Below are 17,990 nucleotides of genomic sequence, written 5' to 3'. Positions count from 1 at the left end.
AGATAATCTCCTTGGTCTCCCAGTTGATAATTGGGTTCTGAGAACGCAACCAAGGAATGCCTAAAATTACAGGAAAGTGAGGAGAAGAAATTAGCAAGAAAGAAAGTTGTTCCTGATGATTAGGCTCCAACAAAATTTCAAGGGGTACGGTCTCCTGATCCACAGGCCCAGAGATTAAAGGTGATCCATCCACTGTTTCCATGGTAATTGGAGAGGCTCTTTGCTGAATTTCAATACCATGTTCCTTGGCAAATGCGATATCCATGAAATTGCCACCTGGAACTGAGTCAATCATAGCTGCACTGGAAGTCCACTGTCCTGAACACAGGATCTTAATAGGGAGAGAACAGTGAGAGTTCTTCTCCTTCAGCTCCTTGGGGGGTGAAGTCATAGAAAGTGAATGAAATACAGCGTTTAAAGGCAGGCTACACTCAGAGATGTCAGATTCATCATCACAGTTGTCATACTCCCCTACTGCTGCTAGCACCTTGTTAGGCCATCTAGGACACTTAGGACAATTGATCAAGAAGTGGTCAGACTGGCCGCAGTAGAAACATAGACTTTCACGAAGGCGATGCATCCGGCGCTCATTGATCTCGCGCCTCTGAATGGAATCAATTTGCATGGGCACCTCTTCCACCTCCCGAGAGGTTTTACCTGCAGGCTCTTTGGAAGGAAGGGAAAAGTTAGAAATACGGTTATGTGCAGCAAATTTCTCCTGCCTACGCTCAGTAAGGCGAATGTCTATGCGCACACAATGCTGTATAAATGTCTCTAGCTCTTGTGGTGAATCAGAGCGAGCTAGTTCATCTTTTATAATACTAGACAGACCCCTTTTATAAATAGGCAATTGTGCATAACTGTCCCAATTAGTATCTACCGCTAATCTCCTGAATTCAGTGGCATACTTAATAACAGAACGTTTAGCCTGGCGTAAAGACAACAAAGCAGATTCAGCGGTTGCACGGCGATTAGGGTCATCAAACATTACTGCCATAGCGGCCAAAAAAACATCCAAGTTATTTAACCATGGGTCACGAGACTCAATCATCGGATTCGCCCAGGCGAGCGCTCGTGAGGTCATTAGCATTATCACACATAATACTTTGGATCTATCATTAGGAAAACAGTCAGCATGCACATCAAAATATAGCATACATTGATTCACAAAGCCACGAAATTTGTCGCGATCACCATTAAATCTGAATGGGGCAACTTAGGTAGGCTAGCTGGTGGCGGTTGCCCAGAGGCTAAAGTCACTTGTGCAGCTATTTGCGTGCTTACGTCCTGAAAAGCCCGTCTATGCTGGGACTCTATTCCAGCAAGTTTGTTTTCCTGGGCTGCCATGCGGTTGCTTAAGTCCTGCAAAGTTTGTCCAAACACTTGTTGTGTTCAAAGCTTCTAAACTTCTTTTGCAGACCTTCCACATCTTTCTGCAGTGATCTAATTATGGAAAACACCTGCTCTAATCTGCTCTCTGCAGTCATTGTTCCAGCAGTCTCCTTTTTTTATGGCTAGAGTATCCTGTAATAATTATAGGGGATAACTCAGGAGAATCTTTGCGTGGAACAAGACAACCACAGGACACAGTTTTATAAGTGGTAAAGTCTATATTATCACATGGTGATTCAAACAGGTGCAGAGAGAAACTCAAGTCCACAACACTTGGTGTAAATATTAAACGCAGCTTAGCAGTCTATAGGAAACTTCAGAGGAAAATGCAATCAAGCAGAAAGTCTATGAAGCACAGTTATTCTTGAGGATACTTGACACGAATAAATCCTTGTCTTAGTCCAAACACAGATAGATAAGCTTATAAGGCAGTTCAAATCATATCTTAGCTCAACCAGGGAGGCCTGGTTAATAGTCTCAGGTTTTTGCAGAGCAGAAACAGCTTACATGTCCAGCAAATGCAGATCGGAGTAAACACCAGCAGCAGATGAAGGAGGATTAGTGGAAACTGGTGTATGCATCAGGAACTCAGAGCAGAGTAGCAGGATCACCACACAGGTTCACAGGAGCAGGTATATAGCCAGGGAGTAATCAGAGGTCAGGAGCTGGATGCAAGGCAGAATACTCTAGCACAGACTGAAGGCTGGGGTGGAGTTTTATAGCAGGAAGACATCAGTGCACATGAGACCAAAGACGCCATCTTGGAAAAGGGCAGTAATGCACAAAAGGTAAAAAATGTTCAGAGTCCTGACACTGTGCATACTATAGGATAGCTTAGCTGTTACCCACTATGCTGACAGCCCAGCACGCCCTTGTAATCCATTCATTGGACAGATGAACTGTTACTCACTGCGACCCTAGGGCACAGTGAGTGGTGGGATAGAGGCACTCACATTGCTCTCTTTTTATATACCAACCTTTATTGTGACACCATATCAAATGCCTTTGAAAAGTCCAGAAAGACAACATCCACTGTGTTTACCTGGTTCAGTGTAGAACTTATCTCTTCATAGATGCCAATCAGATTATTTTGAGAGGGACCAATCCCTCATAAATCTATTGTTACAATGCATTTTGGATTCGTGGCAGCTCTGGCTCCGCTATAACTTAAATGTAGTTTTTTTTTTTCTTTTCATGTCAGCAAAGGTTAAATGTCTGTTTCCTTGCTGGTAGCTGCTTTTATTGCTAGTCAGCTGATGTGGGTGATGACCACTTTTACCATCCTTTAAAAAGTCACATGACCCATCAGCTGACTGTCGGTGATAGAGTAATCTAGGTTGACCAAGCCTGGAGTAAAGAGATCTATTGTTGCAGTGGTGCTTCTGTTGTCCTGGTGCCGAATCCTCAGCTGTGTGGTGCTTTTCAGCGGGGACAGCGCTAAGTTCTATTTTCCCTTTTTCTGTCTGTCTTGCTGTTCCTCTCCCTGTGTTGTTCACCATCTTCAGTGGTGAAGCAAGCGTCCTTGCCGGCCAGTGCACTAGCCAGGGAACAGTGAGGAAACAAACAGGGTTTAGGCACAAGATGGCAGCGGGGGAAGGACCCGCTTAGGGCGTTAGGGCAGTTTAGGGACAGGCACAGTTGGAGCTCAGGAGGTTCCTCATCCCTTGTACCCTACAGTGAGGGATTTCCTCTCCCCATTCCATACCGGTGTTTGGTGTAAGTTGTGTCGTCCGCTGGACTTAACTGTATTGGTTCGTGATATTATCACCGACCCGTACTTTTTTTCCAGTGACGCCATGGCTCATGTTTAGGTTTCTATCACCTGATCCAAGCCCTCATGGATGAGGTTTCTGAGTTACGGACTTAGGTGGTGCAGCAGTTACAGCAGGTGTCTGGGTTCTTGGTCTTCAGTCAAGTCCTGGCTCAACCGGAACCAAAAGTGAGGAGACAAACAGGGTTTAGGCACGAGACGGCGGCGAAGAGAAGGACCCACTTAGGGCATTAGGGGAGTTTGGGGACAGGCACAGGTTGGAGCTCAGGAGGTGCCCTATCCCTTGTACCTTAATGTGAGGGCCTTCCTTTCCCCATTCCATCCCATTGTTTGGTGTAAGTTGTGTCGTCCGCTGGACTTAACCGTATTGGTTCAAGACATCTATGCTGATGCTGAGTCATTAATTTATTCTAATTGCTCCAGGATAGCACAGTGCCCCAGAGTCCTGGTCATTGCAGTAATGTCGTTCTTCCACCAGGGGGAGTGATATTACATCTGGAGGCAATAAAGGAGATCTTCTTTCCAGGTATCACATACCACACAATGCACTTCACGCTACAGTCCGCCAGGGGGAGCCTTGCTCCTATCCACTAGGGCACTCCTCATATAGGTAAAACTTGTGGGTTGGACAGGAAGTTAGGCAGAAGCGAGCTGGGCTTCACCCAGTGAGCTGCTATCTGAGCTCCTCTCAGGTAGTGGGTCCCTGACAGGGGTGGGATCCTGTCAGAGGCTTAGACAGAAGGCCACGGAGCTGCGCCTGCCCCACATGTGGCAGCATCCTAAGAAAGAGACATCAGAAGGGAATTGTCATGTAGTGAGTGAGAAACGAAGTCGTAGCACAAGGAGAGGAATCCAGAAGGAGTTCTGCCCTGCAAAAAGCTGCCTCTTTCTGAGGCGCAGACTCCGGTAGCCAGAACACAGAGGGAGTAAGGATCTCTACGCTTTACTTCAGAGACTGGCAGGACAGTTAATTCCATGTTAGCTGCCCGACCTTATACCCAGGAGGCACGGTGGCAACTTGTGGGGGCTGGGGCATGCTAGAGTCCCTATAAAAAGCTTCAGGCCATCAGTCATACGGGTTTTGTCCTATCCTATCCATCAGGGGGACAGAGAGAGAAAGACATAACATCTTCAGCAGTTGTGAGGACCTTACCAAAAAGCTCAGCAGGGAGTTACTACAACACCCAGGCACTAGAGGAAGGCTACTGACTTCCACCTGGATAAGGGGACTCTGGATTTGCCTTCAGACCGGCCGGACTCTGCCTACCCTGTGGTCGGTACCCTGGACTGTGGATGCTGAAGCCTTCAGTAAAGGTAAAGAGACTGCATCCTTGTGTCCTCGTTATTCACTGCGCCTCACACCATCCACCATCTACACTCTGGGAAGCCCTGGGGATACACTTCACCTGTGGGAAGGTATACCATCTTGCTGCCATAACATCACCCCAGCGGACCCCTAAACAGCGTCGGTCATTATCCCTTTCCCGTCTCCCTAGGGCCACAGACCGGGTCAGCCACCGTGACATCCCCGCCGAGAACCGAAAGGTCCCGACTCCGAGTACCCCATTGCCCTACTGGGGGCGCTCCAATAGCATCACTTAGAAAAACCTCAATCATTTTACCCACATTAGAGGTTTAACTTTCAGCATTACTACATCGATATAAATTCCTTTTCTATTCCATATTATGTGAGCAGGATAGTTTGTTCCAGACAATCCATCTGCCTAGTGGAAGCTTGAGCATTTTTATTGCCTGAAACAAAGTAGTTTAAAGAAAATGTGTCACCAACAATGATCTCAGCAGCTTTTTTTGTTACATTTTGAGTCACTTAGTTTCTCTTCATCCGATGAACAACTGTCATTAAAAATGTATTCGTCTTAACTTCCAGAGACCTTAAAATGACAGAACAGCGCACAAATGCAGGCCTGGCCCTGCCATAAGGGAATAATGAGAAATACAGCTTTAATTTGTTTCATCCTGTGTCTCCATGGGGAAGTAAAATGTGACCAGATAATGCTGCAGGGTGCAATCCTGTAACACCGGCTATGTGTGTTTAGTATCTAAAGGACTGTAAATGTAACAAGAAAATAAGCCAACATACAATAATTACATAATAATGTGGAGTACACAAGCAGCGTTTCCTCTGAGCTGTTTATAGCAAAGAGTTAAAACAATTTAAAGAGCGGCATTAACCATCAGTATGTTTGCAAATTTTTAATTCTTTTATTTTAAGAGCCCATAGTAGGTAATCAAGTGGTAATCAAAAGTGGTAATCAAAACTTATTATAGACAAAGGTCCCATTTAAAAAAACAAGTTTTTTAAAAAAAAATTCTAACAGAAAAGTGTTTGAAAAGTGGCAAATGTTTGTACAATGTGTAGTGTAAGGGATCAGCTCTCTGGTAGAACATGGTGCAGACAAGGATCCAGATGGTTGGTTCAAAACAAATGTGCAGTTTATTAAATGTTCATAAACCATCTAGCTTAAAAAAACAAAACAGCCATTTCTGGATACAAAAGGTATAACAGAACCTAATTAGAACATTAACTGTGAATATATAACATGGGTTCACCTGTTTAAACATCAGATCTTCAGCAGAGAATGAGCCACACCTGCAAGGTCTTTTCACACACTGTGTGCAAATGATGCAGCTGGACTTTCTTATATCTGCCATGTCACGCCTTCGGTTGGGGATATGTGGCCAGCCAGTCCTCCCATCTCTCTGACTGCTCATCAACCTGGCCCTTGACATGCCCTAGTAACTCTCTCAGCATTATATGTGCTGGGACCTGCTTTTCCTGGCTTACATCACAAAGGCTATTTACATATATTCCCTCAAGTACATGTCCAGTGGCCATTTTACATACCCCTTTGTCCAAAGCTAGGGGAGCGTGGCACCTTTTGTAATCAAACAGTGGGCTCTTGACAGAGCATCTGCATTGCCATGCAGTTTCCCAGGCCCATACTTTACATGAAAGCTAAATTCCTGAAGTGCTAGGAACCACCTGGTCATTTGGGCATTGTTCCCCTTTCTTCTCCCGAATACACCTTAGCGGGGCATGGTTTGACACTAAGATGAACTTCCTGCCTAATAGGTAGTATCTCAAAGTGTCCAATGCCAACTTGAAGGCCAAACATTCCTTATCCACGATGGAGTAGTTTTTCTCACAGGGAAACAGTTTCCAACTTAGGTACATTATCGGATGTTCTTCGATGCTAAGTTCCTGAAAAAAGACGGAACCTAATCCAACATCTGTTACTTCCATCTGGAACACAAACTCCTTGGAGAAGTGTGGAGCTGGCGACATTGGCTGTTTACACAATACTAGCTTCAATTCCTGGAACACTGTCTCATCTTCTGGAGATCACTTGTCCATAGCCTTTATACCATTAATTAGGTTCGCCAGAGATGCCGCAATTATGGCGAAGTTGGTGATGAACCGACGGTAGTAACCCACGATGCCCAAAAATGCTCCAACCTGCATTTTACAGAGTGGTTGCGGCCAATTCTGGATTGTTTAAGTCTTATTCACTTGGGGTTCGATTTCACCCCTGCCTTTGACATAGCCCAAGTATTTGCCTTCTTCCATCCCCAAGGCACATTTCTTTAGGTTGATGGAAAACCCCATCTTTTTTAAAGCATCAAATATCGCTTGGACTTGATGGCTTCTCTAAACCTGGCTAAAGATTATGATATCATTCAGGTAGGCTTCTGCGCACTTCTTCTAGGAGCTAAGATTTCATCCATAGCTCTCTGGAAGGTGGTTGGAGCAACCATCTGGCATTGAAAGGCGGTCTTTTCCTTTTTGCATCTTAGGAGAGGGGAATCTGCCAATACTCTTTTGTGAAATCCAGAGGGCTGGTCCTAACTTTTCAATGAGCTTGATCTTACGGGGCATTGGATGTGTGTCAAATTTAGAGACTTCATTTGTGTTTGCTTTTTATTTTCATTTTATGATATTTATTAATTGGAGGTTGATGTTGCTGGGCAGTATGTGACTGGTGTTGAGCTGCAGTACAATTTATCACCAGTGACCAATGCTGTAGTGTTGTCTATGGGAAAACGTCTTATGGGTGGCAGCACAGCTACTGTGTTGTGTCCTGACAAGCGCTGCTGTGCAACGTCCGTGGTCATGTGTCACTTAGTAATGTCCTGATGCTGATCAGCAGCTGTCAGGACAGGACACAGTATCTACTATATAATTGTCTAAGGGTCACTTCCGTCTTTCTGTCTGTCCTTCTGTCTTTCTTTCTGTCATGGATATTCATTGGTCGCGGCCTCTGTCTGTCATGGAATCCAAGTCGCTGATTGGTCTCGCCAGCTGCCTGTCATGGTTGCCGTGACCAATCAGCGACAGCCACAGTCCGATTAGTCCCTCCCTACTCCCCTACAGTCAGTGCCCGGCGCCTGCTCCATACTCCCCGCAGTCACCGCTCACACAGGGTTAATGCCAGCAGTAACGGACCACGTTATGCCGCGGGTAACTCACTACCGCCGCTATTAACCATGTGTGACCAAGTTTTTACTATTGATGCTGCCTATGCAGAGTCAATAGTAAAAACATCTAATGTTAAAAATAATAAAAAAATTAAAAATCATTATACACTCCCCTTCCGCCGCCTTTCCCGCTCCTCGCGACGCTCCGGTGACCGGTCCATGCAAGTGGCAAGGATGGTCTGCCAGAAGGACCTGCCATGATGTCACGGTCATGTGACCGCAACGTCATCACAAGTCCTGTGCGCCTGCGTGAGAAGGACCTGCCGTGACGACACGGTCATGTGACCGCGACACGGTCATGTGACCGTGACGTCATCACAGGTCCTGCACACCTGTGCAAGAAGGAGGCAACAGAACTACAAGGGGCCCTCTGAAGGTGAGTATATGCTTATTTTTTATTTTTTAACCTGTGACATATGTGGCTGGGCAATATACTACGTAGCTTGGCAATATACTACGTGACTGGCCAATATACTACGTGGCTGAGCAATATACTACGTGGCTCTGTGCTGTTTACTATGTCGCTGTGCAATATACTACGTGGCTCTGCTGTATACTACGTCACTAGGAAATATACTATGTAACTGGGCAATATACTACGTGGTTGGGCAATATACTACGTAGCTGGGCAATATACTATGTGACTGGCCAATATACTACGTGGCTGGGCAATATACTACTTGGCTCTGTGCTGTATACTATGTCACTGGGCAATATACTACGTTACTGGGCATTATACTACGTGGCTGTGCAATATACTACGTCACTGGGCAATATACTAAGTAACTGGGCAATATACTACGTGGCTGGGCAATATACTACGTGGCTGGGCAATATACTACATGGCTGGGCAATATACTATGTGGGCTGGGCAATATACTACGTGTGCTGTGCAATATACTACGTGGACATGCATATTCTAGAATACCCGATACGTTAGAATTGGGCCACCATCTAGTATATTATAAGCCAGAACAAGAGAAGATGCAGAGCACAGTCGCAGGTCAGTAGTACACACCTGACTGCTTCTGCCTCCACCAATGGAAGTATAACTAACACTAGGAAGCGCAGCACTGGGCAAGAGCATTGCAGGAGAACAGAAGCAGGTATCTCTGCCTGTTCTCCGATTGAGCCAAGCACTGTCTAATGTTATTTAAATTGTAAGTTAAATTACAGCAGAGGGCCCCTTCTGTGCCTGGGGTCCCTAGGCAGCTACCTAGTCTGCCTGCCCACAATGCAGACCCTTATTGAGGTCCTGATATGTGTAATTTGCAGGATTTTGCACAACTCTTCCATCACTTTTCCAGCCCCGTTCTGGAAAAAATATGGACCAACTCCGAGCTATACACTTAGCGGGGGAGTTTTTTAGTGGTACAGCCTCTGGATAGCGTGTAGCATAGTCCAGTAGTCCAGGACCACCAAGATATACTGATGCCATCTGCCAGACTTGACCCGGGGTCCCACTATATCAATGGCTATGCAAATGAAATGGGACCTCAATTATGGCTAACAGCACTAAGGGACTACAGAAGTGAGCCACCGGGGAGGTCAGCTGGCAGGTGGGAAAGGACTGTCAATAGTTCATGATTTCTCGGTGACAACCAGGCCTGTAAAACCTTTGGAGGATCTGTTGGGTTTTGTCTGTCCCCAGTAGACCACCTAACACATGAGTATGGGCCAGGTCTAACACCTTGTGTCTGTACAGCCCTGGCACCAGTAACTGCTCGATTACCTCACCCCTCTGCTTGGTGACCCAATATAGTAGTTCCCCATTTACAGCACAATATAGATATTGGCTGTTGGCCCCTGGCTCTTGAGCAACACTATTAAGTAAGTGGCCCTCACTATTCTGCTGATGGAGTCATTGTGTGCATACATTACATTATTGATCCTATTAACCAGGCTAATGTGTGTGTACTAGTTGTCAATATAAGATCTAGCCTTTTCAATTTTTTTTCTTTCTTTTTTTCTTTATGTCTATTAAATATCCTTTAAATGCTTAAAGACTACCTACCACTTGCCATAAACATATGTATGTGACAATGGTCGGTGTGGACCCACTGTGCCACTGGCTGGAGTTATCTTTGAGGAGTCTGACTAAGTGACTACCTGGTCTTCACTAGAGCCTCTAATGGTGAGAATAAGCTTGGGTCATTTGGGTAGTCCCCTTGACCTGAAGTAGCTGGCCAAAGGGTCAGTAGCACAACACGAAACTCCGAGGACAAAGACAGAGATGTGTTCAGATAGTCCAAGGTTTGGGTGGGTAGCACAAGATCAAAATACGAAGTTAGAGTCACGATTGGAGAGGACAGACAAAACAAGAAAGAGAACAGGTCGGGTAGACAACAGGAGAGTCAGAACAAACATTCACCTTGAAAGAATAATAAAGACTTAGGGTACTGTCACACTAAACGATTTACCAACGATCATGACCAGCGATACGACCTGGCCGTGATCGTTGGTAAGTGGTTGTGTGGTCGCTGCGGAGCTGTCACACAGTCAGCTCTCCAGCGACCAACGATGCCGAAGTCCCCGAGTAACCAGGGTAAACATCGGGTTACTAAGCGCAGGGCCACGCTTAGTAACCCGATGTTTACCGTGGTTACCAGCATAAAAGTAAAAAAAAACAAACAGTACATACTCACATTCCGGTGTCTGTCCCCCGGCGTTCTGCTTCTCAGCACTGTGTCTGCCAGCCGGAAAGCACAGCGGTGACGTCACCGCTGTGCTTGCTTTCCGGCCGGCGCTCACAGTGCAGAGAAGCAGAACGCCGGGGGACAGACACCGGAATGTGAGTATGTACTGTTTGTTTTTTTTTACTTTTACGCTGGTAACCACGGTAAACATTGGGTTACTAAGCGCGGCCCTGCGCTTAGTAACCCGATGTTTACCCTGGTTACAAGCGAACGCATCGCTGGATCGCTGTCACACACAACGATCCAGCGATGACAGCGGGAGATCCAGCGACGAAAGAAAGTTCCAAACGATCTGCTACGACGTACGATTCTCAGCAGGATCCCTGATCGCTGCTGCGTGTCAGACACAGCGATATCGTATGGATATCGCTGGAACGTCACGGATCGTACCGTCGTAGCGATCAAAGTGCCAATGTGTGACGGTACCCTTACTGTAACTAGAAACCTAAGTTCAGGCAAGGTGTGGAGGGGGGAGCTGCCTAATATATCCCCTGCTGGCAGGGGATAGGCTAGTGAAGCAAGACTCTTCAGGACACAGTGGATTACATTTCTGCATAGTGTGGCTGCGCCGACCTAAAGCCAGGTGGAGTCTCCCCAGCCACATCAAGATGAAGCAGGTCTTAAGGTACCTTCACACTGAACAACTTAACAACGATAACAAATAGCGATCCGTGACGTTGCAGTGTCCTGGATAGCGATATCGTTGTGTTTGACACGCAGCAGCGATCAGGATCCTGCTGTGACATCGTTGGTCGGAGCTAGAAGGCCAGCACCTTATTTCGTTGCTGGATCACCCGCTGACATCGCTGGATCGGTGTGTGTGACACCGATCCAGCGATGTCTTCACTGGTAACCAGGGTAAACATTGGGTTACTAAGCGCAGGGCCGCGCTTAGTAACCCGATATTTACCCTGGTTACCAGTGTAAATGTAAAAAAAAACAAACACTACATACTCACCTTCTGATGTCTGTCGCATCCCCCGGCGTCCGCTTCCCTGCACTGTGTCAGCGCCGGCCGGCCGTAAAGCAGAGCACAGCGGTGATGTCACCGCTCTGCTTTAGGGCCGGCGCTTACACAGTACAGGGAAGCGGACGCCGGGGGACCCGACAGACACCGGAATGTAAGTATGTAGTGTTTGTTTTTTTACATTTACACTGGTAACCAGGGTAAACATCCGGTTACTAAGCGCGGCCCTGCGCTTAGTAACCCGATGTTTACCCTGGTTACCAGGGGACTTCGGCATCGTTGGTCGCTAGAGAGCCGTCTGTGTCACAGCTCTCCAGCAACCACACAACGACAAAACAGCGACGCTGCAGCGATCGGCATCGTTGTCTATATCGCTGCAGCGTCTCTTAATGTGACGGTACCTTTAGAGTGCTGCAAGAGACAGTTCAGCGCAATAGCCTGACACTGAGAAGAGCAGTGTGGCGAACGCAGTGAGTAGGACATGCGAGTTACTGGAATGAAAATATATATACTATATATAAACACATAGAGTATTCAGACCCCTTTAAATTTTTCACACTTTGCTTCATTGCAGCCATTTGGTAAATTAAAAAAAGTTCATTTTTTCTCATTAATGTACACTCTGCATCCCATCTTGACTGAAAAAGACAGAAATGTAGACATTTTTGCGAATTTACATAAAAAGAAAAACTCAAATATCACATGATCATAAGTATTCAGACCCTTTGCTCAGTAGTGAGTAGAAGCACCTTTTGAGCTAGTACAGCCATGAGTCTTCTTGGGAATGATGCAACAAGTTTTTCACACCTGGATTTGGGGATCCTCTGCCATTCTTCCTTGCAAAAAAAGAATGAACTTTTTTGAATTTTCCAAATGGCTGCAATAAAACAAAGAGTGACAATTTTAAAAGGGTCTGAATACTTTTCATTCCCACTGTATATATATACATATATATATATATATATATATATATATATATATATATATATAATGTGGTAGTTCACTCACGTGGCAACACAGTGAGGTAGGAAAAATGGGAACAACGTCTCTTTAAATCCTGGTTGGTTTCATCCTTTGTGGCTAAAACAGGAACGAAACAAGAAAAGGAAAAAAAAATGCTGCAACACAGTCCGTATGTTGCAGGTGGCACCCCACTCTGGAGCAGCACAGGGTCAGTCTGTGCTCGATGAGCCACAAAGCCTCTGGAGTCTCCTTTCTCCTGGCTAGCAGAATCCAGACTGCCTGTAGAGCTCAGTAATTTAAATACAAGCCTGTGATTCAAATGATCATGCCCTCACGCAGGTCCTGGCAGGTCTGCCCAGGGCTGCCACTAGAAATTTCAGGGCACCATACTGGCAAAATTTCCGGGGCCCCCTTGAGACTCCGCCCAGGCTCCACCCCAGCCCCGCCTCCACGCCCAACCCCTCAAACTGCCCACAGTCCCACAGCTCTCTCTTGGAAAATCTCCACTTCTCACCTATCACACATTGAGAGTTCCCATCACCAGATCACACATATAGCCGGCAGCTTTTGTTTTGGCCAAAAGATTTTTAAAGCCACCAAAATGACAAGGTAGACACTTTTTGCCGGGCCCTACTCTACTGTAACCTATTAAATATTTGTTAAAATATGCAATACAATTTAGGTATATTTTAATTTATTTTTCAATTTTTAAAATGACCTATAATACCACATACAAGGAGCAAATACCACAGCACCATGACCAGACACCATATTATCACCACAGTGACCTATAATACTATCTACAAGGCACAAATACCGCCACACCATGACCAGATGACATATTACCACCACAGTGATCGAATAATATCAAATACAAGGAACAAATACCACAACATCATGACCAGACCACATATTACCACCACATAGTGACTGAATACTACAATACTGATCAATAATAAAAAAAAAACAATACAATACTATCACCATAAGTGCCATTATACACAGGAGATCTGTACTTAGTATGCAGTGTCTGTGTACAGGTAATACAGTGATCACCAGTGATATTATACACAGGAGCTCTGTATATAGTGTATAGGTAATCCAGTGATCACCGGTGACATTATACACAGGACCTCTGTATATAGTATACAGTGCATAGTGTCAGTGTATAGGTAACACACTGACTCACCAGTGACGTCTCTAGGTGAAGTCCTTTATCTTTCATCCCGCACAGACCGCCATCACTTCATCCAGCCAGGACTCGTCTCTGCAGGAAATAACACAGTTATCTCGAGTTCCACTTGCAGAACACATTACTTAATTTTCCCAACTTCTACATTACACCACATGAAGAAGGCGACATAGTATCACTCTACACACTAATAGGACCGCCCCTCCATTTAAAACAGTGTACTCAAAAAATAAAATAAATACATCACTGCAGTAATAATATCCCTTAATTAGCCCCTATGGTAATAACATTCGCCATCCTAGCCCCCGTGTGTCTCATTCCTGGCTCCAGCCATATGTTCTCCCATCCTGCCCTAATGAGTATCCATCCTGCCCCATATGATCTCCCCATCCTGCCCCATCTGTCTCCATCATATGTATCCTGCCCCATCCATCTCCAATCCTGCTTCCAGTGTCTCCAATCATGCCCGTATCACCATACTGCCCCATCTCCAATCATGCCCCCAGTGTCTCCAGTCATGCCCCAGTGTCTCCAGTCATGCCACAGTGTCTCCAGTCATGCCCCCGTGTGTCCAGCGTTCTGCCCCAGTGTGTCCAGCGTTCTGCCCCAGTGTGTCCAGCGTTCTGCCCCAGTGTGTCTAGTGTTCTGCCCCAGTGTGTCCAGCGTTCTGCCCCAGTGTTCTGCCCCAGTGTGTCCAGCCGTTCTGCCCCAGTGTGTCCAGCCGTTCTGCCCCAGTGTGTCCAGCCGTTCAGCCCCAGTGTGTCCAGCCGTTCTGCCCCAGTGTGTCCAGCCGTTCTGCCCCAGTGTGTCCAGCGTTCTGCCCCAGTGTTCTGCCCCAGTGTGTCCAGCCGTTCCGCCCCAGTGTGTCCAGCCGTTCTGCCCCAGTGTGTCCAGCCGTTCTGCCCCAGTGTGTCCAGCGTCCTGCCCCAGTGTTCTGCCCCAGTGTGTCCAGCGTTCTGCCCCAGTGTGTCCAGCTGTTCTGCCCCAGTGTGTCCAGCCGTTCTGCCCCAGTGTGTCCAGCCGTTCTGCCCCAGTGTGTCCAGCGTTCTGCCCCAGTGTGTCCAGTGTTCTGCCCCAGTGTGTCCAGCCGTTCTGCCCCAGTGTGTCCAGCGTTCTGCCCCAGTGTGTCCAGCCGTTCTGCCCCAGTGTTCTTCCCCAGTGTGTCCAGCGGTCTGCCCCAGTGTGTCCAGTGTTCTGCCCCAGTGTGTCCAGCGTTCTGCCCCAGTGTTCTGCCCCTATGTGTCCAGCCGTTCTGCCCCAGTGTGTCCAGCCATTCTGCCCCAGTGTGTCCAGCCGTTCTGCCCCAGTGTGTCCAGCCGTTCTGCCTCAGTGTGTCCAGCGTTCTGCCCCAGTGTGTCCAGTGTTCTGCCCCAGTGTGTCCAGCTGTTCTGCCCCAGTGTGTCCAGCGTTCTGCCCCAGTGTGTCCAGCCGTTCTGCCCCAGTGTTCTGCCCCAGTGTGTCCAGCGTTCTGCCCCAGTGTGTCCAGCCGTTCTGCCCCAGTGTGTCCAGCCGTTCTGCCCCAGTGTGTCCAGCCGTTCTGCCCCAGTGTGTCCAGCCGTTCTGCCCCAGTGTGTCCAGTGTTCTGCCCCAGTGTGTCCAGTCGTTCTGCCCCAGTGTGTCCAGCCGTTCTGCCCCAGTGTGTCCAGCCGTTCTGCCCCAGTGTGTCCAGCGTTCTGCCCCAGTGTGTCCAGTGTTCTGCCCCAGTGTGTCCAGCCGTTCTGCCCCAGTGTGTCCAGCGTTCTGCCCCAGTGTGTCCAGTGTTCTGCCCCAGTGTGTCCAGCGTTCTGCCCCAGTGTTCTGCCCCAGTGTGTCCAATGTTCTGCCCCAGTGTGTCCAGCCGTTCTGCCCCAGTGTGTCCAGCCGTTCTGCCCCAGTGTGTCCAGCCGTTCTGCCCCAGTGTGTCCAGCTGTTCTGCCCCAGTGTGTCCAGCCGTTCTGCCCCAGTGTGTCCAGCCGTTCTGCCCCAGTGTGTCCAGCCATTCTGCCCCAGTGTGTCCAGCCGTTCTGCCCCAGTGTGTCCAGCTGTTCTGCCCCAGTGTGTCCAGCCGTTCTTCCCCAGTGTGTCCAACGTTCTGCCCCAGTGTGTCCAGCCGTTCTGCCCCAGTGTGTCCAGCCGTTCTACCCCAGTGTGTCCAGCCGTTCTGCCCCAGTGTGTCCAGCTGTTCTGCCCCAGTGTGTCCAGCCGTTCTTCCCCAGTGTGTCCAGCCGTTCTGCCCCAGTGTTCTGCCCCAGTGTGTCCAGCAGTTCTGCCCCAGTGTGTCCAGCAGTTCTGCCCCAGTGTGTCCAGCGTTCTGCCCCAGTGTTCTGCCCCAGTGTGTCCAGCCGTTCTGCCCCAGTGTGTCCAGCCGTTCTGCCCCAGTGTGTCCAGCCGTTCAGCCCCAGTGTGTCCAGCCGTTCTGCCCCAGTGTGTCCAGCCGTTCTGCCCCAGTGTGTCCAGCGTTCTGCCCCAGTGTTCTGCCCCAGTGTGTCCAGCCGTTCCGCCCCAGTGTGTCCAGCCGTTCTGCCCCAGTGTGTCCAGCCGTTCTGCCCCAGTGTGTCCAGCGTCCTGCCCCAGTGTTCTGCCCCAGTGTGTCCAGCGTTCTGCCCCAGTGTGTCCAGCCGTTCTGCCCCAGTGTGTCCAGCCGTTCTGCCCCAGTGTGTCCAGCCGTTCTGCCCCAGTGTGTCCAGCGTTCTGCCCCAGTGTGTCCAGTGTTCTGCCCCAGTGTGTCCAGCCGTTCTGCCCCAGTGTGTCCAGCGTTCTGCCCCAGTGTGTCCAGCCGTTCTGCCCCAGTGTTCTTCCCCAGTGTGTCCAGCGGTCTGCCCCAGTGTGTCCAGTGTTCTGCCCCAGTGTGTCCAGCGTTCTGCCCCAGTGTTCTGCCCCTATGTGTCCAGCCGTTCTGCCCCAGTGTGTCCAGCCATTCTGCCCCAGTGTGTCCAGCCATTCTGCCCCAGTGTGTCCAGCCGTTCTGCCTCAGTGTGTCCAGCGTTCTGCCCCAGTGTGTCCAGTGTTCTGCCCCAGTGTGTCCAGCTGTTCTGCCCCAGTGTGTCCAGCGTTCTGCCCCAGTGTGTCCAGCCGTTCTGCCCCAGTGTTCTGCCCCAGTGTGTCCAGCGTTCTGCCCCAGTGTGTCCAGCCGTTCTGCCCCAGTATGTCCAGCCGTTCTGCCCCAGTGTGTCCAGCCGTTCTGCCCCAGTGTGTCCAGCCGTTCTGCCCCAGTGTGTCCAGTGTTCTGCCCCAGTGTGTCCAGCCGTTCTGCCCCAGTGTGTCCAGCCGTTCTGCCCCAGTGTGTCCAGCCGTTCTGCCCCAGTGTGCCCAGCGTTCTGCCCCAGTGTGTCCAGTGTTCTGCCCCAGTGTGTCCAGCCGTTCTGCCCCAGTGTGTCCAGCGTTCTGCCCCAGTGTGTCCAGTGTTCTGCCCCAGTGTGTCCAGCGTTCTGCCCCAGTGTTCTGCCCCAGTGTGTCCAATGTTCTGCCCCAGTGTGTCCAGCCATTCTGCCCCAGTGTGTCCAGCCGTTCTGCCCCAGTGTGTCCAGCCGTTCTGCCCCAGTGTGTCCAGCTGTTCTGCCCCAGTGTGTCCAGCCGTTCTTCCCCAGTGTGTCCAGCCGTTCTGCCCCAGTGTGTCCAGCCATTCTGCCCCAGTGTGTCCAGCCGTTCTGCCCCAGTGTGTCCAGCTGTTCTGCCCCAGTGTGTCCAGCCGTTCTTCCCCAGTGTGTCCAACGTTCTGCCCCAGTGTGTCCAGCCGTTCTGCCCCAGTGTGTCCAGCCGTTCTGCCCCAGTGTGTCCAGCCGTTCTGCCCCAGTGTGTCCAGCTGTTCTGCCCCAGTGTGTCCAGCCGTTCTTCCCCAGTGTGTCCAGCCGTTCTGCCCCAGTGTTCTGCCCCAGTGTGTCCAGCAGTTCTGCCCCAGTGTTTCCAGCAGTTCTGCCCCAGTGTGTCCAGCGTTCTGACCTGGGCCCCCCGGATCGCCGCTCAAAATTAAAAAAAAAAAAAAAAAAACAAGTTCTGCTTACCTGCCGCGCTCCTGCTCTCTCCACGCAGCTGAAGCGTGCACTCACAGGCGACTGACAATGACGTCAGACGCCGGTGACATGCACGCTGCGGCTGACGTCAGCTGCCAGCCTCAGATTGGCTGGCGGCTGTTAACTATTGACGTGCGGGTGCGGGCCCGCACGTCAATAGTGTTAAACAGCTGCAGCGCCGGCCGCCGCTAAGGGCCCGGTTCAGCCTGCGGCTGCCGGTAGGGGCCCGGTGAGCAGATGAGAGGGGGCCCGATGCGGGCCCTCTCTGCCCACCGGGCCCCATACGCCCGTCACGGCTGTAATGCCCTGATGGCGGCCCTGGGTCTGCCAGGGTAGATAAAGTGGACCTTCTCCCACCCACTCTATGAACATCCACATAAAAGCAGCCCTTTTTATACAACTTAACCCTCACAAAAGGTAGTGTGCTGGAGATAATGCTCTGGTTTCATATCACTGATGCCGTTAAGCGTAGTGACACATATCTCCCTTCTACCACCCTGCCAGTGACTCTGTCACAAAATAT

The sequence above is a fragment of the Ranitomeya variabilis genome, chromosome 1 (assembly GCF_051348905.1).
Source record: "Ranitomeya variabilis isolate aRanVar5 chromosome 1, aRanVar5.hap1, whole genome shotgun sequence".
Classification (NCBI taxonomy): domain Eukaryota; kingdom Metazoa; phylum Chordata; class Amphibia; order Anura; family Dendrobatidae; genus Ranitomeya; species Ranitomeya variabilis.
Note: the sequence above shows the minus strand (reverse complement) of the source record.